General features: G+C 47.5%; 1 protein-coding gene and 1 non-coding gene across 2 annotated transcripts in view; one reads left to right on the top strand and one right to left on the bottom strand.

The window, feature by feature from the left end:
- The window catches only part of KCNK12 (potassium two pore domain channel subfamily K member 12), a 48,504-nt gene that overhangs the window by 16,076 nt on the left and 5,567 nt on the right, over nucleotides 1-26,861 (bottom strand). The window lies entirely within an intron of this gene.
- LOC121492331 lies at nucleotides 1,192-1,310 on the top strand. The gene has a single exon (XR_005988209.1). It is a non-coding gene; the product is annotated as a U5 spliceosomal RNA (small nuclear RNA).

A 26,861-nucleotide genomic window follows, 5' to 3' on the forward strand; every position in this document is an offset into this window, starting at 1 on the left:
AGGCGCCCCTAGGATTGGACATTTTAATAATTGGTACTTATAAGGTGGGAATACTGGAGCAATGCCATAGCTGTGGTTGGTAAAGCAGTAGCAGTCATTCATAGCAACCAGTGGGGGTGTTTGGTCATGTTGGTGGCTTGGAGGATGTTCTTATGTAGTCTGTGTTCAGACATGACTGTGGGTGAGTGGTCTTCTTTTTATCTTACTCCGCTGTGGTCATCAGGTAGCCTTGCCTGAAGTTGGTGTCCCGTGGAATTGCTTATGTTCTGTGTCTGAACACCCCTGCCTAGATGTGAGCACAGGCCTGCTCTCAGCTCACAGGGGCTGCTCCTGTCTTTCTCAGAATGGTTCTGCACTCAGCATTCCATAACAGCATTTTATCGGATGCCATTCATTTTTTAAAAGAAATTCCTTCTAAGTCCTTCAGTTTATTAAAAAACATGTGCATATATATATGTGTATATATATATGCACATGTGTGTGTGCCTGCACGTGTATTTGATTCTAAAAGTGGAACGCATCTCGATTGTAGAAATATGGGTGATTTTCATTTTAATTTTCTTCTGTATGCTTTTGTAAATATTTCACATTTCCTCTGGTACAGATGGGATTGTTAGTTACTACTTTTGAAATCATAACCTTTCCCCTAACAATGATTTTTTTTCTTTTTTTAAGATTTTATTTATTTATTCATGAGACACACAGAGAGAGAGAGGGAGAGACACAGGCAGAGAGAGAAGCAGGCTCCATGCAGAGAGCCCGACATGGGACTCAATCCCGGGTCTCCAGGATCACACCCTGGGCTGAAGGTGGCGCTAAACAGCTGAGCCACCTGGGCTGCCCCTAACAATGATTTTTTTTTTTTTAATTAATTTATAAATAGGTGGGAACACCTGGGTGGCTCAGTGGTTGAGTGTCTGCCTTTGGCTTAGGGTGTGATCCCAGAATCCAGAATCGGTCCCGCATTGGGCTCCCTGCGGGGAGCCTGCTTCTCCCTCTGTCTGTGTCTCTGCCTCTCTCTCTGTGTCTCTCATGAATAAATAAATCTCTTTAAACAAATTTATAAATAGGTGTGTGTGGCTGGCTCAGTCAGTAGACTATATGCAACTCTTGATCTTGAGGTCGTGAGTTCAAGCCCCCTGTTGGGCACAGAGATTACTAAATAAATAAATGAAATTAAAATGTATAAATAGACTCTGGTTTCTCTTCAGATTGAAAAAATCTTTCACCTTTTACTAAGGATTTCCATGGAGAGAAACAACTCTGAGTCTTTAACTAATTTTTTTTGAGGCCTTACTTTGTGTGAGGCTTAAAAAAAAAAAAGTATAAATAGAAATTAATGAGATAAGGCCCCTGTTCTCAAAAGAATGACCCTGAGACCCTGGGAGCATGAGAGACATCACAAGAAGCTAGGAAATAAGAGAAGAGGCCTAGGGGGCTTCCCAGAGGAGGTGCCGCTGGCTGAGTAGTAAACATGTCTTAGCCAAGCAGGTGGAGGTTGGGAAATGGATTCAAGGGTCATATGGATTAGACTTCTTAGGGAGCGTATACAGTATGAGAATGAGGGCCTCTGAGGAACCCTGGCATTTAAAGGGGAGAAGAGGAGCCTGTGAAGGAGCTTTCATGCACTTAACAGATATTTGAGGACCTACTGTATGCCAGGTGTTAGACTAGGCCGTTGGGATTCATCAGTAATTTAAATAGTTCCTTGCCCTCAAAGGCTTATATTTCAGCTTGGGAAATGGATAATAAACTACAAACAATGTGCAAGTAAATTGTCTTGGAAAATAGTTGATACCATGGAGAAAAGGAAAAACTAGAGCTGGCTAAGGGGGTGAGGGTGCCATGGGCTGGGAGAGCGCATGCTGCAGCATGAAGTGGGGTGAGCCAGGGCAGGCCTCACTAAGGAAGTAACATTTGATGAAGCACTGGAAGAAGTGATGTCTGGGGTAAGAGTGTTCCAGGCCAGTCAGCAGCCAGAGCAAAGGCCCTGCGGCAGGAGCTGGAGGTGGAGGAGGAGGAGGAGAGCAGGAGAAAGAAAGAAAATACTAGACAGAGGGATTAGTCAGCAAATCTCTCATTCACCCTCTCAGGGCAAAGTCTAACTCACACAGATGCCCCAGAACAGAAGAGAAGCTGTCACTCTCATTTGATTTTAGCATGAGGGATAAACAGATAAGCTAGTGCTCTTTAAAAAAGCGGAAGAAGTAGAATAACTATTCAAGTAGATTTCAAGAGACAGCAGAAATGCCGAATATAACTGATAACTACCTTTTATCTCTATCAGCAGATCACATGCTATTTTAGAAGGAATTAAGATAAGAACAACCATTGGTTGCTCAGTGTACAGAGCACATTTTTGTTTTATTTAATTAATTTTTTAAAAGACTTTATTTATTTATTCATGAGAGACACAGGTAGAGGGAGAAGCAGGGTCCCCACAAGGAACCTGATGCAGGACTCGATCCCGGACTCTGGGATCAGGCCCTGAGCCAAGGGCAGGCACTCAACCACTGAGCCACCCAGGTGTCCCTAATTTGTTTATTTGAGAGTATGTGTGCATGAGCACAATTAGGGTGGGGGAGCGTGGGGGGAGGAGCATAGGGAGAGGGAGAGATAGAATCCCAGACTCCACACAGTGTGGGGCCTCAAGTGGGGCTTGATCTTACAACCCCAGGATCATGACCTGAGCCAAAGGCAGATGCTTAACCGACTGAGCCACCCAGGCACTCCAAGCTATTACAATTTTTACATGACAGTAATAATAATAAAGCCAGTCTCTCTGGCTGCTGTGTTGAGCACAGCCTGAAGAGTCGGGATCTAGGAGTCCAGGTCAGAGGCTGCAACACCGAACAGGTGGGGGTGGCCCCAAGCAGGGCAGTAGCCAGGAGGAGCCTAGCAAAGGGGAGGCCAAAGGGAGGACACAAAAGCAGGAGAGGACAAAGTCACCAAAGCTAGAACAGACAAAGGGTTTGAGAAGCATGGATGAGGGAGTAAGAGGTCAGAGACTTCTACAAGGGTCTAACCAGATAGAAACCTGACAGGTCCCCTGGGATTTGGCAACTGGGAGAAACTGGCTGTAGGCAGAAATGAGGGGATAGGGCTTCATGAATTCCAGGCCGCAGGGGCAAAGCTCCAGTAGGGGAGGACATGGACACAGCGGAGGAGCCTGCCTTTGAAGCAGCTTAGGGGAGGAAGGCTAGGACACCCTGACCTGGCAAGGCTCAGGGCCAAGACAGGTGCTTCACTTACTTTACCTCAGGGAGTATTGTGGTCTTTTTTTTTTAATGTTTTTATTTTTATTTTAAGATTTTATTTATTTATTCATGACAGACACACAGAGAAAAGGAGAGACACAGGCAGAGGGAGAAGCAGGCTCCATGCAGGGAGCCTGACGTGGGACTCGATCTCAGGACTCCAGGATTGCCCCTGGGCCAAAGGCAGGCGCTAAACTGCTGAGCCACCCAGGGATCCCCGGGAGTATTATGGTCTTAATGTTTACCTTAATGGATGGTCTTAATGTTAATGCATCTCCCTGAGGTGATGGCAGTAGGAGGTAAGGCCTTTGAGAGGTGATAGGTTAGGGAGAAGCCCTCTAACCTATGAATGGGCTCAGTGCCTGTACACAAGCTCCCTCATCTCTGCCATCATATGGGGATACAGGGAACAGGTGTCACCTATGAACCAGGAACTGGGTGCTCACCAGACACCGAATCTGCCGACACCCTGATCGTGGACTTCCTAGCCTCCAGAGCCATGAGAAATAGATACTGTTTAAGCCACTCACTCTCTGGTGTATTGGTCATGGCAGCCCGAACAGACCAGGCAGGGAGGTGGAGTAGCTTGTTCAAGGATCTGAAGAGGACGGTTAAAATCCCAGGCCCTGGAATCAGATTCAGATTGTACCTCGGTCCGCGCTCACTCGGAGCTACCTGCCATGTCTGTCTTGTCTGTCAGGTGGAGATAGCAGTCCTGTGCAGGGTGGCTCTTGGACTCAGCAGAGTGAACATCAGTCTGTGTCTTCACTGTCAAGGTGACACACCTGGCAAGGGCAGTGAGGGAGGAGTTCCTAGCTGGGCAGACCTCTACCTTGGAAGAAATACAAACAAATGCTCCTAAAAGTTCAGGTGTCAGATGTTGCTTTTAGGCATTCACTCCTTGTCTTAGTCTGTTCGAGCTGCTATAACACAATCCTATATACTGGTGGCTCATAAATGACAGACATTTACTCCTCACAGAGCTGGAGACTGGGATGTCTAAGATGAAGGTGCCGGCAGATTTGATGTCTGGTGAGAGCCCTCATCCTGCCTCACAGGTGCCATTGGTCTGCATTTATGAGGGAAGGAGTGAGAGATCTCTCTGGGATCTTTTTTATAAAGTCACTAATCTCTTGGGACACCTGGGTGGCTCAGTGGTTGAGCATCTGCTTTCAGCTCAGGGAGTGATCCCAGGGTCCTGGGATTGAGTCCTGCATTAGGTTCCCTTGGAGCTTGCTTCTCCTTCTGCCTATGTCTCTGCCATCTCTCTGTGTCTCTCATGAATAAATAAAATTTTAAAAAATAAAGTCACTAATTCCATTATGAGGCCTTCACCCTTAGCACCTAATCACCTCTCAGAAGCCCTGCTACCTAATAGCATCATCTTAGGGATCAGATCTCAACATATGAACTTTAGGGGAGCACAGGCATTTCAGACCATACTACTCCCTCACTTACACGTGCACTCACCTGGCCTCCCTCTTCTATAACATTATGATGTGCCTACTGTGTGCCAGCCATGAGGTGTGTTCACTGTGCCAAGGGGCTTAGTGTCTATCTTAGGAAGTGGGAAGACAGAGGCTCACCTCATTAGAGGCTTGGACAAGAGCCTGGAGGTTCTGAGCAGCAAGCCCCCTCCTGTGGGGTTTCTAGATGCCATCTCTCCACTAAGTCAAGTCATCAAAAAACAGCTACCGTGGACCATACCATCTTTGCTTCCCATAGAGATGCTTTCAGAAATGATTTAATGTTTTACTGCCTGACTTTAGGAAGACCAGGTCTGTTTCTTCAAAACGAAAGAAAAAAATCATTGTCCACATCCCTGATTAAAGATCCACGAGGGCCCCCTTAGTGGCATAGTCGGTTGGGCGTCTGACTCTTGATTTAAGCTCAGGTCATGATCTTGGGGTCCTGGGATCGAGCCCCACATCGGGCTATGCACTCGGCAGGGAGTCTGAGGATTCTCTCCCTCTCTTTCTGGCCCTCCCAGAAATACATATAAATAAATACAAATAAATACAAATAAATACAAATAAATAAATCTTAAAAAAGGTCCATCAGAGTTGCTTCTCCTTGGCTTTAGGATCTGAAGTGTTGGTTTGCTAGGGAGACCTGTCCATTTGCTTCCTTTCCTGAGTGCCTAGAGTGCCCACTGAGGGGAAGCTTGGAGGCAGTGCAGTGACAAGTGGCTGTAGGACTGTATCCCAGCGCCTGGGACAACTCATCAATCTTAAATAATTTTTTAGCCCCTTTCACCCCTCCCTCCCTGCTTCCCTCATTGTCGTCTTCCACAAGACCTGCTGAGCACCTGCTCTGTGCAAGCACTGTACTGGGGTACCACCCTGCCCTATTAGAGCTCACAGCTTAGTTTCTTCTAGTTTTACTGTGAAGTTCATTCACACTATGCAAAAGAAGCTAGCTTTTAGTTATATCTAATAAGCAGCAACAGTTTCTAGAAATCTTCAAGTCACAGCAAGCCCACCAAATACACGGAATCTCTTTCTCTAGAGTGGGTGATCTTTAAAATGCAGACCAACTCTTTCACCAAGGAAGGCTCTGACTGGTTTCACTCTGAAGGCAGGGGGATGACCTCGATGACCTCTTACTCCCCTCCTAATTCTTATGTTGAAGCCTAACTAACCCTTCCAGTTCCCCAGAACATGACTGTCTTTGTTCATAGAGCCTTTAAAGAGGAAACTAAGGAAAAATGAGACCATGTAAGTAGATCCTAAACAGGACTGAGGTCCTTATAAGAAGAGATTAGGACTCACATACTGAGGCAGGACCACGTGAGGACACATAAAGAAGACAGCCACCACCTACATGTCAAGGAAAGAGGCCTCAAAAGAAACCACCCCTGAGGACACCTTGATCATGGACTGTTGGCCTCCACAGCCATGAGAAGATGAGCCACCCAGTTCGTGGTGTTTTGTTGTGACAGCCCACGCTGGCTGCTGGAGCCCATGTGCAAGGCTGCAAAAGCCCTGCATCACTGCACCCTTGCTCATCCTGGGTTTTTACAGCAGTGGTGGCAGCAGGGAGCTCAAATGCACAGCTTAGTTTCTGAGCCCTGATCAGGAGGCTGTGTTTATATTTATCCTGCTAACTGCAGGGGACTGTTTATACCCAGAGCAATAACCTCCCAGGCGAGATGAGGGCAGCCAAGGAACCAGCTGCTTCCGTCAGGCCTGCTGGCTTCCTCCAGCCGGGCCCACACTGTCAGGCCCCATGGTTGTCAGGTGCCACCTCCCTCCAGACTCTCTGTGATGCCAGCTTTCCTCACCCCCACACCAGGCTTGGGCTCAGGGGCCGAAGTCTGGTCTTCCTGGAACACAGGCAGATTGCAGAGAAGCTGACTGCTTCTCTCAGGCTCTCCAGAATGTGCACAGCCCAAAGATATCCTGCCTTTGCAAACCAGTCTTCATCCTAGTCTCACTCAGATTCAGCATGATATGGGGTGTCCAGTAGGTGCTCAATAAACAGAGTGAGAAGGTGTTTGGGTTTAAAAAATTGGTCTAGACTTATACCTTCATAAACTGTAAAGTGCTTTTGCCGCTCATCCTTTCTTCTTGCTCCCCTTCCTGGCAGCTCTGAGAGGATGGTCTCCTGGGAGTGGGGCCCAGCCACTCTGGGATTATTCAGGGATCTTAAAGCTTGCCTGGCCTCCAAGGAGCCAATGAGAGTTTCCAGCAGGACTGGCTGTCACTCTGATTTCTTACCAGAGAAATCACTGCCACATTGTGACCCTGGAAGTCCCCAGCCCAGGTAGGAGTGTGGTGGGGGTACCCAAGCCAGGTGAGGGTGCCCAGGCTTCTGCTACCTGCAGAGAATTCAAGGATGCAGGGGGCCAGCGCAGGCCACTGTAGAAAGTAAGGAAAGATGCAGATGGGCTTACAGGTTTTCAGTACTGGCTAGAGGGTTTCCCTTTATACTTCTGGGTGGCTTAATACCTGGGGGTCAGTCTGCACACGGACATGCACATTTAAAGGGACTATTTGAGGTGGGAACTTTTAATTTCCTTGAGCAGGTGTGTCAGTGTGACTGTGAAAAAGGGACCTGCCAGAGCACTGGATCACAGAACCTGTCACAACCACGGCCACCACCGCAAGCACAGATGACAACCACGTTGTTTAGCTCTCATCACTACTCTGTGTCACTTTCCTCTTGGTTTCCACTTGGTTTCTCTGGGGGTTTACGGCTGTAAAGGTCATTTTCACATACAGTTTATTTACCTTTCCTCCCAACCATCTGAGGTGGGTGGGAGTACCCTGTTTTTAGATACACAGTCTGAGGTTCAGACAGGCATGGTCTGTGGCAAGAAAGTGGTGGAGGTGGGTGTCAGAATTCAGGTCTGTGATCCCACAGTGGCTGACCCAACCCTCTTTTTGGGTCTTTGACAATGCTGTCCTAGGCTTTCAGAGCAGAAACTCATCAGAAGCTAGGTGTTCCTGTCCCAGAAGACAATGGGGTGTATTCCCTCAGGCGTGTGTTCTGTTGGCTCTTTGGGAGGAAGGGCAGAGCGGGGATCACCATGGTTACGTCGCCCTGGACACTGCCCCTGGATGAGCCCTCTGGGAGCCAGGCCAGCGACTGGGGCTTGGGGATGGGTCATTCCCTCCTCCTCTCTGCTGCTATGATTCTGAAGGTCTATAAAAGAAGTGTGCCATCTTTACAGTCTATTTCTCATCTCTCTGCCACACAGTGAGGCGTCATCTACCCAGATTCAATTCTTCTAGCTCTTTCTATTACTGATGAGAGGAGATCAGGGGCTCTTTCCACCAAGGAGCCCAGAGGATGCCCATCACTGCTTCTAGGAGCAGGGGTCCTCAGATGTGGCACTGAGTCCCCAGGGCCTGCCTTCCCTCAGCTCCTGGTGGGCACAAAAGGCCAAGCAACATTCTAGAAACACAGCCACCAATTTCACCTCTTTTGGACTGACTCTACCGTCTCAAAGGAGAGCGAAGATAGACCTCTACCCAGAGGACAGACACACAGATATGCTAGGTACTCCTATTTCCCTGTCTTGTCCCCCCAGCTCCCTCTCAATACATGGTATCACAGGGATAAAGCCAGACCAAAGGGATTCTTATCACATTAGCTCTTTGTATCATTTCAGCCTGTTCCTCAGCGAGGCCTCGTAGCCCAGGGAAGCCCTGGCCTCTGCGTGCAGGACTTATGCCTTAACAGCTCTGAATGACAGGGATTGTGGATTGCAGCCTGGGGTCAGCATCTGGGAAAGCCTTTCTCTTTCATATGGCACTTTACCAGGTCCTTGAGATGGCCAGCATCATTGTTCCCAGGGTTTTCACTAAAATGTATCAGTCCCATGTACTTTTCTGTCTGAATAACTCATAGATTGCAAAAGCTATAATTTCATGGGATTTGTTTTAAATGCCCTTTGTTGGCAGACGTGGGCTCAGCATGAGCATTCTAATTTTCCAGCCTCCTAAATGGCCCCCCTGTAGCTAACACGTACCACGCACCAAACATAACACACCCCCTTCCACCCCCCAGACAACCCGATTACTCACTCACATGGTCTTCACCAGGGTCCTCCTGGGAGGAGGGGGAGAGTCCCTGGCCTAGGTCTTGTGGGGGAGGCATTCATCCTTCTGACAAGCTACAGCACATCCTCTCCAAAGAATACTATGCATCCAACAACAGGCATGCTTTTAAAAAGTTTATTTCTATATTATGTATCAATAAGCTAAGACCTCAAATTTTTCTCCAGAAAAAGACTCAAAGGCAAATCTCTCTTGAAGTTCTATTTTAGTGGTAGAAATATTGGAAATTTCTTTTCTTTCACTTCTTTGTGCTTCTCCCTTTATCAAATGTTCGATAATGAGCATATATGATTTTAATGGGTTAAAAACTATGTCATTATTTTTTAAAGGCAAGGTCTAACCGGCTGGCAGGGAGGGAAGTCATACCTGTGTGGTCAGAGAGTCACCGACAGGAGTGAAACGAAGAAGGAGGGTCAGTGGAGTCTGAACTACAAGGGTGGGCTCTGCTGAGGAAGAGGCCTTTGAATGCTGTGTGGGTTTTGGAGATATAAAGGGGGAGGATAGGAGAGGGCTTTCAGGGCAGTGGTAATTTCATAACAAAGAATGGAGGGAGGGCAGCCCGGGTGGCTCAGTGGTTCAGCGCCGCCTTCAGCCCAGGGTGTTATCCTGGAGACCCGGGATTGAGTCCCAGGTCAGGCTCCCTGCATGGAGCCTGCTTCTCCCTCTGCCTGTGTTTTTGACTCTCTCTCTCTATCTCTCATGAATAAATAGTCTTAAAAAAAAAAAAAAAGAATGGAGAGGTGCCAGGTTATTTGACTAGAGCTGAGGGCAGAGCAAGGAGAAGCTTGGAGAGGCTGTGGCCAGTTTCTAGAAGTCTGGAAGATACCAGGCAGGCTGCCACCAGAGGATGGACCCTTTGGGAGGCCTGGATTCAGCTCCATGTCTATCCCCAGTTCAGTGACTTACTAAGTCCCTTTTATGTCTCTCAATCCTCCACCATTCTGGCAGCACCAGCTTTGCAGGCAGGGTGGGGTGGGTGGTGGGCTATCTGCAGAGGAAGAGACCCAGGGTCAGAGTCTCCCTTTTGTCACTTTCTAGCTCTTTGAAAGCCCTTTAACTTCTCTTTGCTTCAGTTTTCTCATCTGTAAAGTGAGGATAGGGATTGCACCTGTTTCCATAGGACCGTGATGAGGATTAAATGAAATAAAGTATGTAAAGCACTTAGCATAGGGCTTGGAAACATTGACCATTTGTGCTGTTAGAGAACAAAGAACAGAATTTCTAAAGATAGAAGATGAGGAAGAATGGAGAAGAGAAAGGTGGCAGAATAAAATTCCCAGACTAAATTTTGTTCCTTTGTTTTCTTTGAGTAAATAATTGGCTCAGGAGGCCAGCTGGCATTATCTACATGTTCTCTTGGGGAGGAACCCACCCACATTAAACTCCCAGAGAGAGACAGCTATGGACAGGGAAAAACTGTAAATGAAACCTGCTCATGGGTGCCCCAGGACCAGAGGAACAGCCCCTCCCCTGTCAGAAACTTCTAAGGGCTTCCAGAGCCTAGAGCTGTGGGTCCCAGTTATCTGGCTTGGATTCCCACAACTCTGCATTTATTGCAAAGGCGTCTGAATCTGTTCACTGAGCATTGTTCTCAGCCATAATAACTTTCCCCTACATGCTTGTGCTATTATTTTCCAAATACATGTGAAGTAAAACCACGAATACATTTAAAAGTGGTACTGAAGGGGATCCCTGGGTGGCTCAGTGGTTTAGCGCCTGCCTTTGGCCCAGGGCATGATCCTGGAGTCCCGGGATCGAGTCCCACGTTGGGCTCCTGGCATGGAGCCTGCTTCTCCCTCCTCCTGTGTCTCTGTCTCTGTCTCTCTCTATGTCTATCATAAATAAATAAAAAATAAAATCTTTAAAAAAAAAGTGGTATTGAATTAATTCAGAGGATTTTGTCAATATGTATTTTCCCTATTAATTAATGGATACTGCAAGTATATGTAACTTCTATCATATGGGTTCTGCAAGAAATATTTCTATCATATGGGTTCTGTGAAAATATTCTAAATAAATGTAAATATTTATTATTAAAATTATTTAAAATGATCCTCACCTTTAAAAAGGTTTGGAGACTTCTGTTTTTAAGATGATCATCTAATCACTTGGATTAATCCCCTCTCCCTCTAAGACCTTGTTAAAAATGACAGTGAAGGGATAGAAGGGCGTAAAGCTCACAGTAAAAATAAAAAAAAAATAATAAAAAAAAAGGGAGTAAAGCAGGAAATGCGGAAGGGAAAATCCTTCTAGTGGATAAGGAATCTCAACATACTCCTGGAAGTTGACAGCAGATGAGGTGGGTCTGGCTGAACAGGGAAAGGAGAGGAAGGATTCCCAAAGAACCCTGAACAGGCTTGGGTGAGGGCAATATCATAAAGATAATGGCTGGCTGCTCACCCACTGACCTAAAGAGAAATGTGAGCCTACAAGCCCCACCCATGCAGTCAGATTTTCTATTTTTAATTCTTAAATATGAATGGACAGCCACAGTTCAGACATTCACAGAAAGCCTGTGACCTCCTTCTGTTGGTTCTCCTAGCTAAGCCACTCCTTCAGCCTTTGGACCACTAAGGCTCAGTCTTCAGATCACTTGAGTCCCATGATCATTCCCTTGGCTGCACAGTGGAGTTCCCTAAGGATTTAACAAGATACTCATTCCTATGCCATACCCCTAGAGAATATCATACAGTTGGATGGTGGGGGTAGGGTGATAGTTGGACATTAGGACGTTAAAAAGCTTCCTAGGTACTTTTAACATGCAGCCAGGGTTGAGAACTACTGCCCAAGCTGATCTTTGGCAGGGGGTCAGATGACACTTGTAAGAGTGGTCCTCACTCCTGCCTGCACATTAGAACCATCTGGAAAACTTTAAAAAATATCAATTCCTAGATCTAATCCCCAGAGATTCTGATTGAGTTGGCTTAAGGCCGAGTTGGAACATTGACGTTTTTCCTGTTTCCTAAGTGTTTTTAATACCACTGCAGCCAGGGTTAAGAACCATTGATCTAGGGCAGCCCTGGTGGTGCAGTGGTTTGGCACCACCTGCAGCCTGGGGTGTGATCCTGGAGACCCGGGATCAAATTCCACATTGGGCTCCCTACATGGATCCTGCTTCTCCCTTTCCCTGTGTCTCTGCCTCTCTCTCTGTGTGTCTATGAATAAATAAATAAAATCTTAAAAAAAAAAAAGAACCATTGATCTATAAGAAATTGATATCTCATTCCTGAATTCTCTCAAGTTCTAGACATGCATATCCAACTGCCTAATTGACATCCAACCTGAAGTCTAGCAGGCATCTCAAAATTAATATCTTCAAATTGAGCTCTTGACTCTCATCTTCATCCCAGCAACTCCTCTTCTTGATTTGACTACAGCCTTCCTTATCTCAGTAAATGGCAAATCCAAGCTTCCAGTTGCCAAGGTCAAAAGTCTTAGAGTCCTTTTTGATTATTTTCTTTCTTTCACACCTTGTATCTGATCCATTAGCAAATCCTTCCATTTTACCCTTGCAACATATCCAGAAGGAGTAGCTGGGTCCAGACATACTCCCACCATAAACAACTAGGACACTAGACAAAATCTATGAAATGATTTTTTTCAAACACTGCAATACAGGTCATACAGGATTATGATCCCTGAGAGAAGGGAAACAAACAAGGCAAGACCTTTTATTGCCCTGGCTTTCTGCTTGGAGGCAATTGTCAGCAGCAGAGGAAATGGATCCAGACAGAGCCCAACGCTCTCCACTGAATTGAGGAAACAGAGATTTGAGTTCAAGGAAGACAGGGCAGCTATCGCAAAGGCAGTGCCCACAGGGTAGTATATATGGGAAAGGAAGAAACTACCAAGATAAACTATAGAGGTTTCCTTGAGTCGTTGGCTGAATAACAATCTGTACGGGTGTAGGGTGAAACTTCTTAAGACCAGGAAAGAATAGCTGCCAGAGTTGTGTAAGCCAGACAATTTCTAGAGTTCTTACAGAACCAGGAATCACCTGAGTTCCCACCAACCAGGGTACAAAGGTTTTAATTAATATACAAGACATTCAGTAGAGACCCAGGAAGAGTTACACCTTAATAGTGTGGCTTAACTAGCCACAGAGAAAAGTCTCCTTTAGATCTGTCTTTAAAAAGTTTAAAAACAAGCCTGGAAAAGATCAGATATATCTGTAAGTAACTCAGCTGTCTGCCAGAACAAAGTCTAACCCTTTAAAAAAAATTGAGAGAGCAAGTGAGAGCACACATGAACAGGGGAAGAGGCAGAGGGAAAGAATCTCCAGGAGACTCCCTACTGAGTGAAGAGCCTGGTACAGGGCTCAATATCATGACCCTGAGATCATGACCTGACTGGAAATCAAGAGTCAGAGGCTTAACCAACTGAGCCACCTATCCAAGCCTTTTCAAAGGAGTACAGCATAATCAGCCATCAAAAATGTAAAATTCACAATGTCTCTAATAAAAATATTATCAGGCATGCAAAGAAGCAGAAATTCACAAACAAGAAAAATCAGCCAGTAGAAAGCTATCCAGAAATGCTAGAGATTGGGGATCCAACAAGACATTTAAATAGCTATTATAAATATGTTAAATATACTCAAGGATTTAAGAAAAGATGAACATAATAAGGGAAATAGGAAAAACTTTTTAAAAGAGCTAAGAACTTCTAGAGATAAAAAAATAAAATATCTGAGATGGAAACTTCACACTGGATAGGAATGACAGTAGATTAGCCACTTCAGGGGGAAAAAAAAAAGATTGAACCTGAAGACAAAGCAATAGAAACTATCCAAAATGAGGCACAGTGAGGAAAAAAAAAAGTCTGAAAAAAAAAAAAAAAAGCAAAGGTAAGAGCTTCGGTTTTCTGTGAGATAGTATCAGATGCTCTAACATATGTGTAATTGGAGTCCACAAAGAGATAGTTGGGGTAACAAAAAGAATATTTGAAAAAATAATGGTCAAAATTTTTCCGAAGCTGGCAAAATTTATAAATACACAAACCCAAGAAGTTCAATAAGATCCAAGTAGGATAAACACAAAAAAGACCATGCCAAAACATATCAGAATCAAATTGCTGAGAATCAGGGATGAAGGGAAAATCTTAAAAGCAGCCAAAGGAAAAAAGGCACATTACTTACATATAAACAAAGATAAAAATCACAGACTTCTTGTCAGAGACCTTGTAAGCCAGGAAATAATCTTTAAAAGGCTGAAGGAGGGATGCCTGGGTGGCTCAGTGGTGAGCATTTGCCTTTAGCTCGGGGCGTGCTCCCAGAGTCCCGGGATCGAGTCCCACATAGGGCTCCCTGCATGGAGCCTGCTTCTCCCGCTGCATATGTCTCTGCCTCTCTCTCTCTCTCTCATGAATAAATTAAAAATCTTTAAAAAAAAAACTTAAAAAAAAAAAAAAGGCTGAAGGAAACAAAACAACCCTTCAACCTAGATTTCTATACCCAGTTAATATATCTTCCCTGAAAGCTCTTCTGAAAGATCTAATCACTTCTCCCTGGCTTTGCCATTAAAACCTGGTCCAAGTCACCATCATCTCTCACCTGGAATATTACAAAAGCCTCCTAACTGGTTCCCATGCTTCTATACTTGCTCCCCTAAAGTTTTTTCTTGAACAGTAGTCAAAGTAATCTTAAAATATAAGTCAGATTATCTCCCTGCTCTCTCCAGAGTTCTCTGTTTCACTCAGTAAAATCCAAAGGCCTTGCCATGGCCCAACAGACCCTGCATGATCTAGTTCTTAGTTATTGTTCTGACTTCACATTCTAACACTCTCCCACTTAATCCTCCTCCAAATACTAGTCCAGGCACATTAGCCTCACTGCTGCTCCTCCAACAAACCATGCAAGCTTGTGCTTAAGAACCATGGCTGGAATAATCTTCCACCAGGCAGCCAAATGGCTCACTCTCTTACTCCACTCCATGTCTTTGCTCATCAGAGACCCTTTTAGATCACCTAGTCAAAAACAGCACCCCTGTTTCCATCATTCTTTTTCTCGTACCTTGCTTTTTTCTTTTTGTAGCCTTTATCACCATCTGACACTTATCTATTGACTGTTTTCTTCAACTAGAATGTTACAGTGGGGACTTTGTCTACTTGTTCAGTTCTGTATGTGGAGGGTGAAATCAATCACTCCCACATCTACACACACATACTGCATCCCTACCTCACATTTTTCTGGAACTCTCCAGTTATAGGCTCTTTGATGCATGAAACACTTTGGGACCCTCAAAAGGGCTAGAAGGAGCCCTGAATGACATGTTTTAGCACAGTGGCACCACTCTGCAGTTTGAAACCCTGGAAACATTATAAGAGGTAAAGGCCAGGACCTTACAGATGTTAGCTTCTTCAATCATATTACATGGAAAAGTTGGGCCTCTCTCTGCAGGGTCTGAGTCATCTCCTTCCTCCATTCTCAGCTCTGGGGAGTGGGGCAGGGTCAAGAACTAGGGTAAAATTAGAGTACTCAGCTCCAGCCCTGCAGCTGGGGTGCCCTTCAGCCATAAAAGCTATAAAAGAAGAATTTTTTAATGGAAAAACCACTTAAAGTGAAATAAAACAGATTTATTTGGAGGTGAAGATGGTTATAGGAACAAAGATGCCATGAATTAAGGTCACTGCTACATACTAACCTCTGTTGCAGTCTTACCACCTTTCCCTAGTGCCTTTCTTACTCGCAAGACACAGGAGACTGCCCTTTGTAATTTGTGAGCAGGGAGGGGAGGGCTATCCTGCTGAGCCTAGATTTGGAAGACGGGCTTTCTCCTCTGGCCTCAGCCTGACTTCACTCCCCACTTTTTCTGCAGCTGGAGCATCCTCACCTACTTCCCCCCCATTATTACACACACACACAAACACACACACACACACACACACACACCCTTCTGGATGTAATGTAGAGATCCCCAGGCTCACATTCAGTCCCTTTTCCTGGATCTTGATGTGTGGCCTTGATGTCAAGAAATGGGGGCAGAACAGAGAACAAGAAAACCCAAGAGTAGTGGAGATGGTGTTGAGTCACTTTGAGTGCCAGTCACTAGATCCTGCCATTTGGTTCCTGAAAACCCCTCTCTCAGCTTATCTTTTCCCTTCCAAAGGCCACAGGATCCCTGTCCCCTGTCCCTAGCCCCTTTCACCCAGTTTACTCTGCACACAGATATTCAGGATCCTGGATTGCCATATAAACAAATGAACAAACATTTATGGACTCTTGGCCTATTATGTGGGGATCTTCCCTGCAACCCTGCGAGGGAGACATTATTGTGGGGAAGATTTGTATATAGCTGCTAAGTCTAATGTGCCAAATTCTGCTAGCTCTTTGTTCAATGTGTGTACACCAGTAGCTATAAAATAAAATTATAACCATCATAGATCATGAGCCACTTAGAGCTCATGAAGAAACAATACACATTGGCAATCCTTTTGAATGAGTTTGGAATCACATTGCAGTTCAGAGCTAAATATACAAACTAAGTACCTACTCCTCAAGGATTTACCACCCATATAGACATGTAAGCTACCCATAAAGTGCAGGGGACAGCTGGTAGTGGGCTGATTTAAATGTTTGAGGTGAACAGCCAAAACGAGGTACTTCACAATTATCTGGTTGTTTCCAGGCAGTCTAGAGAATGACAATTTAGACTAACTAGATTGCCTGATTTAATGACATACTATATAGTGACTAATCAGCCAAAATGCTCCTCTAAAACACTCATCATCACATTGCAACTCCTGCTCAAGAACATATAATGGCTCCTTATTGCTCTCCATGCCAAGTCTAAACATTTCTGCCTGGCTTTTCAGGGTTCACTGATATGACCTAAACCTATAAAACCAGTTTTACCTGTCATTGCTCCTTAACATGCTTAAGCTAGGCTGGTCATGATGTCACTCACTGTTCCTCCAGACCTCCCTGTCCTACAGTCTGAGAGGTGGCACCGGACACAGTGAAGTGAGCAAAGGATCTGGGGTCAGAGAGCTCAGCTCAGGGTCCAGTTTTGCCACTCATGGTGTGCCCTCAGCCACATTCTTTTTAATAAAAGCAATAGCTCACTCAGAGTGCCTATGAAATGCTGGGGCCAGACTAAGCACTACACTCATTATGTCCTATAGTTCTCCTGACAACTGGTGAGATAAGCACTACTATTACTTCCATTTTATAGATGTTAAAACTGAAGCTGTGGAAGTTCGTTCATTTGTTCAACAAGTGCCAGGTGCCGTGCTCAGCAATAGGAACATAACCGTGGATGAGAGAGAGAACCCTGCTCTCAAGGAGCAGGGAGTGACGAGGGGTCAGGCAACAGACAAGTAAACAAACACATAAGCCAGATGATTTATGAAGGCATTTCATGCTCCAATAAGACATGGAAGTAAAAAAAAAAAAAAAAAAGCATGGAAGTGTGATGAATGGTGGCCAGGAGTGAGAAGGGTCATCAGTGTGGTCAGGGAAGATTCTTCAAAAGGTGATGCTTTAGCTTTTGACATTGAGACTTTTTTTTTTTTTAATTTACGATAGTCACAGAGAGAGAGAGAGAGAGAGGCAGAGACACAGGCAGAGGGAGAAGCAGGCTCCATGCACCGGGAGTCCGACGTGGGATTTGATCCCGGGTCTCCAGGATCGCGCCCTGAGCCAAAGGCAGGCGCCAAACCCCTGTGCCACCCAGGGATCCCTGACATTGAGACTTGAATGTGGTTAAGAAGTCAGCCATGCTAAGACTCAAGGAGCAGGGTTCTAAGGAGCAGGAACAGCAACTGCAAGTACCCTGAGGCCTAATAAGTCCAGTTCGGTATAGTGACAGAAGCAAAGGAGAGAGTGGTACTGGTGAGGCTGACAGGAGACAAGGCCAGATCCCACAGGGCCTTGCAGGGCATGGTTAAGGAATCCGATTTCCTGCAGTGGGACATCACAGAAGGGTTTCAAGTGGAAAACTGGACAAGAACCTGGTCTGATGATACCTTTAAAGATCTCCGTGGCTGCTGTGTAGAGAAGAGGTTGTCAAGATGCAGACAAGAAACTGAGGGTTGGTTAGAAGACTGATTTAGTTGCCCCAGCCACAGGTGATGGTGTTGGTGATTAGGGTAGAAGGTAGTGATTGGCATGGGGATGAGAGGATGGATCTGCATGTATTTTGCAGACTGAACTGACAGGAGTTGATGATGGATTAGATATGGAAGGTTAGGGAGAAAGAGGAATCAGGACAGCTCCTTATGTTGGTAACATTTATTCAGACAAGGAAGACTGAGCTGGGGCAGGAATCAACTGGTTTTTTAACTATTTGATACCAAATTAGCCAGCTACATTGAGAAGTCAAGGAGGAAGTTGGGCCTATGGTCTTGAAGCTTAGTGTAGAAGATTGGAGTTATTGTGGAGATCATCAGCAGATAGACATGGGCTGCAACGGAATGGGAATATGCAGACCCAAAATATGCAACTTTGGCATGGGATTATTTTGGGCTGAAGGCAATGGAGAGACAGCAGATATAGGAAAGCTCTCTACCTTTCCCCTATCTCTCTAAATGTAGGGTATAAAATTTCCTTTGTGAAGATGTCTTCTCTTCCCTCAACTGTACCAGAAAGAAAAGAGCTCTTCATCATGAGAGACACTCTTATCACCCTGATACTGCATGAGATTGAGTGTGCATAAGAAACCTTACTAAGGGCAGCCCCGGTGGCTCAGAGGTTTGGAGCCGCTTTCAGCCCAGAGCTTGATCCTGGAGATCTGGGATGGAGTCCCATGTCAGGCTCCCTGCATGGAGCCTGCTTCTCCCTCTGCCTGTGTCTCTGCCTCCCTCTCTCTCTCTGTGTCTCTCATGAATAAATAAATAAATAATCTTAAAAAAAAAAAAAAAAGAAACCTTACTAAAATAACCCTTATGTTACATTAGTTTCCCCTACCTACAATTCATCACTCCTAGATAATTTATCACTCCTAGTAGGCTAAACTCTTTTCTTTGTCTTATAACTTCACAATTTATTGTTCTTCATTAAGATGGCATATAAGCCCCTGGCTGTTTCTTTGGGTATTCAATTCTTTCCTTAAAGGGCCTTCATGTATAAACATAATAATCCCTTTGTCCTGCAAATCCGGCTTTTGTCATTTAATTTGCGGGGCCCCAGAAACTGAATCTAAGGGGGTAGAGGAAAAAGACTTTCCCTCCCCCACAGGTGAAATCAGATTGCCTGAAGAGAGAGCAAAGAGAACGGTCTGGGGACTGAGATTGGGGCTGTCCAACACTGCAAGGCAACATGGAGGAGGGGATCCAGCAAAGGAAACTAAAGAAGGCAGCCAGTGAGGGTAAAGAGAGCATGATGTCTCAGAAGCCAAGAGAGAAGAGGACTTCAAGAAGGAGTGGTCAGCCATGTTTCATATTGGTGAGATGCTGAGTAAGATGAGAACAGGGAAGTCACCACTGGATTTGCAGGAGGAGGCTGCTGGGGATCTTGCAAGCATAGATTCTGGAAAGGTGGGGTGACATCTTGATTGATGTAGATCCAGAAGAGAAGGGAGGAGAGCAAGGGAAATGTTGACTACCATTTTGAGAAGTTTTCCTGTAAAGGGGAGCAGAGAAAGGAGGAGGTAGCTGAAGGACAATGCAGGGGCCTAGAGAGGGGTCTATTAAGAAGGGAGAAAATATATCATGTTTGCATACTAATTAAGGACACTGGTAATGCAAGGGAGTGGGTAATGGCGGGAACAGAATCTTTGAGCAAGTTAGAGGGGATGGGACCTAGTGATCCAGGCATTTGAAAGGCAGCTATGCTCACCACTATACCGCCAACGCGAACCAGGCATTTGAAAGTGGATCATTCATCTGCTGTCCTAACAGGGAGAGAAGCTCCATATGATGAGTGGATTTTGGGGATGTGAGCATAAGAGAGAACCTGTCGGGTTACTTTTATTTTCTTAATGAAGTGTGAGCAGAGTGAGGGGTGTGGGAGGCAGGAGGCGTGAGGCGGGAGGTGGGAGGAGAGGGGATAGCAGGGAATTGACATGATTGGAAGGAGGGCCTTCCAGTTGGATGTCCAGCTGGTACCCAGGATCACTAATGTAAAATTGGATCGGCCAGCATTGTGCCATTGTTTTCTCCAGCCACATTCAGCTGCTTGGGTGCAGGACGGGAACAGGTAGAAAGCTGGTGCTTTGATGGGGACAGGGGCACAGCACACAGGGAGAAGAGCAAGAAAGTTAAGGGTCTCTGCAGAGGGAGTAAATCCAGGCTGGATTAGGAAAGAAGCAGGGACCCAAACAAGATGATGGAAACATGAGTAGGACACTGTGGGTCCCAAGGTCCCAGGATGGCTGTTCTGGGGCAATAGAGGACGAGAGTTGGAAGGACAGGAGGTGGTGGTCAGAAGAAGAGATGTTTGGAGCCAAACACTTTGAAGGGTCACAGCAAGGAGAGAGGTAGAGCCGAGGTGGGACAGAAAAGAGCATGTAGATGAGACGGTCCAGGGACATAAGCCTCAGGTCCTTGACGGGTTATGCTCCGGAGACGGGAGGGAGCGGGGTGCAGAGAAAGGCAGTGAGCAGGGCTTCCTCGGTGATGAGTGATCAAGCAAGAGACATGTCCCAGCAACCCAGCCAGAGAATAATAGAGCTGAAATTCAAACCCTGGACCAGGGCTCTGGGTGCTCTCCCTGTCCCCTGTGTCACAAGGCAAGTTGTCTGCTGGTGATGCAGCTTTTCTCATTCTGCCAGTGGAGCCACGAACAACACCCACCCCCTGCTGAATGGTGCGTGCTGGGGAGCTTTGTAAGGCACTTTTTGCACAGCAGGCATACAATCCAGTGTGCTGCCCTGTGGGGAACAGGGCACCCTACCCACTTCAACTCTTGGCACACCTACTTCTGTGATGCCCACCAGGCCGCAGAGTGCAGAGTGCTCACTAATTTGACCACACTCGCTTGCCATTAGGGAAGGTGCTGCCTCAGGGGCTTGAGGCTGGTGTGTAGGTGGTGATGGCAAGAGAGGGGACTCTCTGTGGCTGCTGGGCTTCTCACTTACTGGTTGCATGGTACAGCTCACTCTAAATGCACTGAGGTGCCTGGTTCTACTTAAAGAAGCACTGGGGTGAATCCCTCTGCAAACTGAGGCTTTCTTGTACAAGGTGAATCATCATCTGATCTTCACATTTTATTTTTTCATAAACTGGTGCCCAGGTAGACTTGAGAACCTTGGAAACAGCCATTCATCCCATAGATATTCCTGGAGCCCCTCCCATGTGCCAAGCCCTGTGCCAGCCAATGGGAGGCAGAGATCAGAGATCACAGATCGGAAGACACAGGCCCCAGGCTGCTGGCAGGGTAGAGCCCTGTGGTTCTGCGTCCAGAGGCAGGGTCCTCTTCTCTGCCGGCTGCTGAGCGCTTTCAGAGCTCCCCTACCACTGGTTCACCTGCCTCTCACCTTCCCTTCCCCACTCTCCATTTAAAAATAGAAGCCAGCCACCAAAACCTGCATGGTCTCCAAAATGCACCCTGCCCTCCTAAGAAATGCCAACCAGCTCAACGTAGGCAGAGTTTTATGTGTTCCTTTCCCTCTGGGCCCGGGCTGTCTCTGCAGCATTTCTGGCAGGCCCCGGTGTGAGGAGCTCAGAATTCAGAACACTTGGCAGCAGGGAACAAGATCGCGGCCATTTGGAAAGGATTAGGAAGAAGTTAAACGGAGTGCGGTTCGGGGTTTGTGTTTATCTCAACTGTAACTTTCCAAAAAGCTGGGACACCCAATTCCAATAAAAGCCTCCCCAAGTATTTTTGGAGGCATTGTGATGGTGCTGGATTGTGTGGGTGGGGGTGGTTTTTCCCAGTTTGTGCAATGCGTTTAGTGACTGGGAAAACCTCTGTCCAATTTGGTGCACCAACCTGTTTCCCAAGGGAATATGCCCTGGGCAGGTGGCGAGGCAGCAGTGCTGGGCTAAAGGGTGGAATTCGGCAGGGCCTCCTGAGGGCTGGGGACCAGAGGCTGTGGCCAAGGCCAGGCCAGACGGGGGATCAGAGTCGGTGGGAGAGCTAGGATCAGAAGTCTGGCTCCGTTATTCAGGACTGAACTTCTGCTACCACTCCTGGGGTGACAGGGACTGCGGTTCAGAATTGGCTGGTATGGTTATGGTTTCACACCAAGGATGGTGCAGGGCCCCAGCAGGGTAGGAAAGGACCAAGCAGACTCAGAGAGCCACGGAGGCAGCACCGTCAGCCAGGGGAAGCCCCGTCATGGTGAGCTGACTGCCTGCTGCACACCTGCCAGCTGCTGAGGGAGCATTGAAACAATGGCCCAGCAGAAGGGCCAGGGCACAGCCCGCCCCTCTGGCTCCAGGGCAAAGGGAGAGGGAGGGGCAGGGAGATTCCCAGAGCCAAGCTTGGGCCCAGCTTTTTGCATTAAAAAAAATATTTTTTATTACTATGTCCAGCAGTCCAAGGTTCTCAGTTACTCACACTCATTTATTCATTCCATCCATTCAGCATACGTTGATTAATCACCTACTTTGTGCCAAACATTCTGCTCCATGATTTACAGAAACTATCTCTTTGCTTTAATTATCTTCATCCATCTCCAGACAGTGCCCCTTTATAGTAGTCATTCTGTGCAATGACAAGCCCTACTGAGACAGAGCTCCAAACTCGGAGGAGCAGGAAGGGAGAGTAGCTTCTGACATCTAGGACGTGCTAGGTCCTGTGGCAGCTTTTGACATAGCCTGTATTATTTCCAGGGAATCTGGCATAGAGACAAAGAGTGGCCACAAGTCTAGGGGCAGTAAGAGGGTCTTGCTCTAGTGGCCTCGAGGACCAAGTTCACCGGCTAGAAGATGGCAAGAAAGGGAAGAGCATTTCAGGTGGAAAGTAACAGCATAAACTACGGACTGGAGGCTTAAAGTGCCTGTAGCTTGGGGGTAGGGTAGGGTGGAGTAGGGGGTGGGGGAGGGATGGCCAGAAGTTAAGAGTGGCTAGAAGGGGGGGGGGTGCAGGGAGTGGGGTCAGTTTCATGTGCTCCCCTAATATCTGGGTAGGTTTGCCTCCGACATAACCTTGAGCAGAATCTTTCATAAAGCAACTGGCCCTTGGGAACTGAGCTGGCTGTGTCCCCAGACTTTCTTGGCTGGTGTGAGGACCTTCTGGTTATTTGGTTTTGTGTTCCTGCCTCTCTGTGTCCACTGCTGCTAGCCCAAGTGCAAGGCTGAGGGCCCTTATGTCACAGGGTCCCCTCTCTGGGCAGGAGCTTGGTACAAAGTTCCACACAGGCTCCCAGAGTTCTGCTGAGCTCCGCACAAAGCACTTCGTGTCTGCCTTCTCTCATCTGCTGGCAGCCTCCCTCACAGAGAGGAGCAGGTTGTAAAGAATGGAAAGCAAGCAGCCCTTGGTTCAGTGTAGCCATTGGGGCTGCAAGGAGCACAGCAGAGACAAATCTGAGTCCTTAAATTGTGCTTGATACCTTCTCACCTTCTCCTCCTCCACCCTCATCACCCAGCAGATCCCAGAGTGGGCTGTGATCCTTCTCTAATAGGTAATGCAGGGCTCAGGGGCAGCAGAAAGGCATCAGGAGTCCTAAATCCTCTATCCCACCAATGACTCACTTGCTATGTGTCTCCAGGCAAATCTCTTGACCTTTCTGAGCCTATTTCTTTGTCTGTGAAATGGGATAACAGCATCTTCTTTGATGTTCTAGGGTTTTTGAAAGGTTCCTGAGTAAATATGGGTGAAAGCACAGTAAACTGGGAAACAGGACATGTGGATGAGGGGGAGACCATCAGTGAGAATAATGAGGCTTCAGCTATGCCTCCTGCCCCCCAGAACCAAGGCCCTTGGTGTTGGCAGGGGAGAGTTTGGAGCGGGGAGATGCTGGCAGGCCCTGCAGCTTCCCCCAACCTTCCTGTTCTGCCCTAGAAGATCTCTGACTGGGGATGCTTTCTCTGCCCATCATGCTATCAGGGCCTGGCAACCTGGAGCTACACTGTGGCTCCCAGGGCTCTTTGCTGCAGTGCCACCCCCTCTCCCCATGTTCTCCACCCGCTGTCCCAGCACCAGGCCCACCTCAGAGAAAGGTGGCAGGGCCCGACTTCAGCCCACATGAAGCTCTGCTGGTCCCAGCTCCATGACCTTCCCCTAAGACCAAGCATTGCCGAGAGGCCCCAATTCCCCTGGGAGACCAGGAGGGAGGGCAGGGGTTGCCCTGCCAGAGCTCCATTTGGGGAGTGGGGAGCAGAGGAGCTGTGTCCCCCACTGGGGACACTGGTCTAACCCACACTCAATCATTCATTCAGTTGTTTGCTAAATATGTTCTTTAAAAAGATTAAGGCGCGCACACACGTGAAGAATTATTAAGACGTTCTAGTTGAGGAACCAAAGAAAATGCATTTTAAAAAGCACCCTCCCAGGCCACTTATGTAACAGTGCAGGACAGCAACACGCCCCAGAGACAGTGGCCAATGAGAGGGCAGCAGATTACACACTGCAGGGTGGCTGAGGCCCAGAGGACTGTGCACAGCACCGTGTGTGCGACTGAGTGCAGGGGGTGAGCAGTGCCTCAGTTTCCCTCCTGTGCAGTGAGGCAACACAGGGCTCGCCAATGGGGCCAGCCCAGTTCTGGGCAGCTGATGCTTCCTGAGGGCTGGCCAGACATTGCACGCATGGCCTAGCTCGTTCAGTCCTTAAAGTAATACCCCATGGGGCAGGAACTCTCATTATCCTCACTCTACAGAGGAAGCCCAGGTGTGCGGAGCAGTACATCTGCTCACCAGGAGCCCATGGCTTTAAGTGGCAGAACTGGGACAGAACTCAAGCAGGCCAGTTGCGGAGCTGGCGTGTTCAGTCTGCACTGTATTGTACTGGGAGATTATGAGCAAATCACCTTCCAAGGCGTGAGAACGTCAGAGCTGGAAGGGACCCCTAGGGACTGGTACTCCTTCCTTTTAGGAATGGAGAAACTGAGGTACCAGGTGGCGATGTGTCTTGCCCAAAGCCACACAGCCAGTGAGTGACAGAGCTGGGTCTCAGCTGTCGGTCCTTTGATTCACCACTGTTTCTCTACACCCTGGCTAGTACAGGTACAGCCTGGGGACTGGTGATAACAGGTATTCCTGGGAGCTCGTTAGGAATGCAGAGTCTCAGGTTCCCCCAGACTTAACTGAGCAGAAACCTGCATTTTGACAAGAGCTCAGTGATTCACATGCACTTCACATGCAAACTCACATGCAGTTTGAGAAGCACTGCTCTTTGCTACTCTACCTTCCTGGTCTGCAGTCTTGTTACTGTGAGTACGATGACGTTGTATGCAGATACAGAATAACCTGAAATCATAAAATTCTGGAAGCTCCATCCCAGGCTTACATGGGGGTAAGTCCTCTGGGAACTGGGGGAGGCAGACAAAACAGGTGCCCCGGAGCTCGGCTCTTCAGGGGCTCAGGCACACTAGTCACAGGGGACCTGCTACTTAGCTGGGAGCTTAGCCCTGAGCTGGGGGTTAACAGACAGGGTCCAGAGCATCCTCTACCATCATCACTGACGGCTAGTGGAGGAGGTCTAGACTCCCTTGAGGAAAAGCCAGACCTGGAGGCTGGCTTGGGAATGGCAGGTTCAGGATAGAGGTTCCTGAGGTAGAGCCTGGCATCAAGGGATGGTTGCCGAGAGCGGGCCAGGGCTGAGGGTCAAGGAGCTTTGGTTCTTTATCAGCACCCTCCCAGCACCTCCCTGCATACTGTGAAAGGCTTTGCTCAGTCCCATGGAAAGTCCTATGTCCTCAGAGCCTTGAGACCCTCTGCCTCCTCACTCTTCCCTGCACAGAAGTCCTGCCGCTCGCTGCCCCTGAGCGAAGCCAGAAGTTGAGACAGCGCAGCATGCCCAGCTCAGCCCCATACTCATTCTGATTTGTGGGCTGGCAACCCCTGTCTCCGCCCCGGCTCCTGGGGAAGTCAGCGGAATTAGGGTCAGAAGACTGGGGAAGACCCAGGCTGGGAGTGACCACAGGAACACAGTGGCCTTTTGCTCTGTCTCCCAGCTTCTTTGAACCTGAGGCAGCCACACAGGGGTAAGGAGAGTCCCACTGTAGTTGGCAGTCTCCCTATACACACCACCTTCAGATGGAGCAGCAGCTTTTCCCTGGAGGACACCCAAGGCACCTGACTTACTGCTGTTCCTCTGATGGCCTACTCTCTTCTCTCTACACTCTTCCCATTTCTCTTCAGTGTATATAGCGTAATGCTCCTCTGACTTGCTGTATGACCTTGGGCAACCTCTCCCCATCTCTGAACCTTATGTGAAATGAGCAACGGGGCTAAATTAGCCATCTTCAGGTGGGTCTTGGAGGAGCTCCTGGGCTCCTCGGAGAAACCTCTGGGGAGAGCATGGTATCCAAAGGTAGGCCTGATGGGCATGGCTCCTGCCCCTATCTCCTCCAATCAGAGTAACTTTGCTGCTGTTTGTTTACTATAATAGGATGTTTGTTGGCATCTTTTGGCAAAATGGCCTAAATGCTTGGGAGAGAAGTTCTGAAGGACTTTTATGGTACTGTCCAGCTGGAATCCCCTAGGGGTAGATCTTTGCTCCATGTGGCACAGTTCTAGGCCTTTCCAGGCTGGAGCCTAGTCAGGACTAAGGGAAGGATGTTCCCTCTCAGCTGGATTGGCTCAGGAGTAGAGGGGACAGGAGGGAAGAGGGTCCAGGTACCCCAACCCCTTCGGTCTTTGATGGCCTGGCAGCTACTCTCATCTGTTCCTCTTTCCTGACCTTCCTCACTGTCCATAAACCTCCCAAAGGAAGCAGCTCTCATTAAAGCAGTAGAGGCTGACAGTGTTGACACCACAGCCTTGTTCAAGGGGTGGCTCAGCCCCCGGGACTGAATGCAATCCTGGCAAAGACAAAGTGGCCTGTTTCCATAGCACAATTGGCTGGATAACTATCCAGTCTCTGCTAGGCCATGGAGAGGTGCAGGCTCAGCTTGGGGGAGACCAGACAGTCCCCCACTCTGAAGGAGCTGGCCCAGAAGCCACGAAGATAGCAGTATCCACTGACTCAGCAATTTCACCACGGGGAATTCAACCCAAG

This window comes from Vulpes lagopus, chromosome 5 (genome assembly GCF_018345385.1).
Source record: "Vulpes lagopus strain Blue_001 chromosome 5, ASM1834538v1, whole genome shotgun sequence".
NCBI lineage: Eukaryota > Metazoa > Chordata > Mammalia > Carnivora > Canidae > Vulpes > Vulpes lagopus.